At 31.5% G+C, this 3,050-nt stretch overlaps 1 pseudogene; it reads left to right on the forward strand.

Moving 5' to 3' along the window:
* The first annotated feature begins 712 nt into the window (after nucleotides 1-712).
* The window catches only part of LOC106469647, a 33,766-nt pseudogene continuing 31,428 nt past the window's right edge, over nucleotides 713-3,050 (forward strand).

Here is a 3,050-nt window from a genome sequence, read left to right on the forward strand (position 1 = left end):
CAAAGTGAAGAAAAGGGAAGAACATTGATGTCAAATGAATATGTATCCTCATTCATTTTGATTTTTTTTTGTGAAATCTACGTCTTTTGATCTCAAAACTACGTGTTGTGGTCTTTCTTTTATGTATTGTGCTATGACGTTTTGTGAAAAATCTGTACGCGATGGAGAAAAATGGATATCATTTTCGGATTCAGCTTACAGGAATAACTGTAGAACATGTAAAATTTTCAAGACTGGCCTGTGTTATCAATTTATTAAATAAAATGGATAAAAATACATTATTTAATAACAGTCCATAAAATATTATTATTATTATTATTTTGTAACTGTAAGATAAACAGATTACGAGCGATGAATTCTTAAACACATTCAATTAAAACATCAATACTTCAACAATTGTGGAATTTGCGTCTCAGTTACTTATTCAATTATTGCCCGGGAAGACCTTGAGACGTGTTTCAGTTTGGTTACGTAGAAAATTGAGCTTTTTTACATGTATTCATTCGAATAATTCAGATTCAAATATATAAATTTGTTATATATATATATGCGGAAATCATACAAATATACATTATTTAAATTATATATACGTGTGTAGTTATTTTATTGCTGAATTTCCATTAAAAAACAAAGTATTTATTTCAAATATACTGTTGTTTAATTATCTAACGTAGGTATACAGAACGTGCTTAGTAATATCAACATGTGATTGATTGGGTGCACATATACAAAATCCCAATGTATCTAACACAGTACAGAATCGTAAATTTATACTGTAATCTAATAATAACAAAGAGGTATCTCAGTGGTTTTTTGTGAAAGAAATATTCTAACCCTTTTTTTTCCCGTTACGATAATATATATTGCACTTTACAATTCACCATGATGGCTCTACCACGTTGTGTAAATGTTATGCGGAATGCTCCAGTTTGTTTGTCGGCATCTTCAAGGTAAGGCCAATTTCAACTTTAGAATTGATGTTAGATTTTATGGTTAAATAACGAAAAAAAAAAGAAGCTTTAGTATGTATTTACAAAAATAAATTTATCATTGGTTTAACTTGTCCACTTAGCCGTTCCTAATTTAGTTCCTAAGGGCAAACATGCTTAGTGGGACAGGGATTCGAACCCGCGACCCTCAGATTGCTAGTCGAGCTCCCTAACCAACCGGCTTATTTGAATTTAAAGCAATAATCAGATTCAAAGACATAATTTGTTTGAATTTGATGCAATGCTGCCTTGAGTCCAGACTGTGCTTAGGCTTACTACGTTATAAAAATAATACTGCAAATTGGTAAACTAATGGTAAAAATCTCTTAAATGTGAAGAAAAAAATCAATGAAAGGGTTGGTTATATATATCGAACCTATTTACAAGATACAGATGGCGCTTTTACTTCAAGGCATAGGCCAAAGCCTATTGAAATGATTGATCAATGAAAAACTTTTTCAATGTCCATTAACTCCAGGATCTTACGGTTACTTATGTATTCCCAAAGGACACGCAAAGCAGCAAGGAAACAACTCAAAATATTTCACAGAACGCCACAGATGAATAACACTCAAATTGCCCATCTCTCCATTTATATTGGTTTGTATTTCTATACAACCCCAACTTCTTCAGTGCACCAGGTATAAGTATAGAGTGAACTATAGTTATCTTATATTGATTTGTGAAATGATTTACCCCTATTAACACTTAATCTTATACCCTGTTCTAGTGATTTTAAGAGAATTTGAATTCATGAATCATGTCAAATAGAATTAAGATCTAGTGCTAGTGAGAACATAGAAACCTGAGATACGTTTAGACAGTAACCTATTTATTTTTAAAAACTTAGATTAATGTAATGCTATGGACTGGTAGTAAAACCCGGAGAATAAAATATGTATGGTAATAGAATCATAGGCTAAATAACTGTGCACACCATTATTATGAAGTTACAGATTGATCTTCCTAAGTGGCCGGAGAATGGATAATAATTATATCCAATTATTAGTTTCGATATACAAAAGTATGGCTTCAAATGTTGTAGACCTTGATATCTTGTTAATAATTCTGCTCAGGTGTTTGGCAGTCCACCAGATTTGACCTTGTATCACATGCTGACATAGCAACCAGTGAGTCAAGGATTCTTGTTTGCACGATCAACGGCGCCAGGCTGGGTAAAACATGTGTAGATTGATTTGTTCCAAAAAAACAAGAGTAACTTAGTTGCAATGTACAACTACAGCTTGCAACTGCACGTCCTTGGTCTTGTGACACAAAACTAACCTAACTCATACAAACATTTTTATCAAAGTATGTGTAAAGATATTCAAGCACATTAATATACAAGGTTTGATGTTAATATTATATTAATTTTTATTTGGTTTCTATAATAAATTTAAAAAAAACAACTGTTTTTTTACAATGTTTTCAGTTTCAACTGTGAATAAATACAATACTTTAGCTGGAGTTCTGTTTGATTTTTACGTATTTCAAACTTGTACCCTCCAAGTTTATATCTGGATTAATAGATTCCAAACATGTAGTATTTAAAAGTTTCACAATTATGCTGATCTTTTGTAGTTATAACTTTTTTTTTATTAATTTGTGGTGAATTTCTGATCGGCAATGAGCTGATAGCTATGAAATATAGTGTTTATTTTACACGTGTTTCTTTAATTAACAGTGTAAGATCGCTCTCATTATTAACTCCGGTAGACGAGTTTGAAGTCAAGAATGAACCTACTTTAGATTACTTGAAAGGAAGTGATGAACGAAAAACACTGGAAGCTGCACTGGAGAAATATAAAAACAGCTGTGCTGATATTCCAATCGTGATTGGTAATGAAGAATTCCGTACAGATAATGTAAAATATCAAGTTATGGTAGGTATTCGTTCCGTACAGATAACGTAAAATATCAAGTTATGGTAGGTATTCTTTCCGTACAGATAATGTAAAATATCAAGTTATTGTAGGTATTCGTTCCGTACAGATAACGTAAAATATCAAGTTATGGTAGGTATTCTTTCCGTACAGATAACGTAAAATATCAAGTTATGGT

The sequence above is a fragment of the Limulus polyphemus genome, unplaced genomic scaffold, assembly GCF_000517525.1.
Source record: "Limulus polyphemus unplaced genomic scaffold, Limulus_polyphemus-2.1.2 Scaffold3591, whole genome shotgun sequence".
Classification (NCBI taxonomy): Eukaryota; Metazoa; Arthropoda; class Merostomata; order Xiphosura; family Limulidae; genus Limulus; species Limulus polyphemus.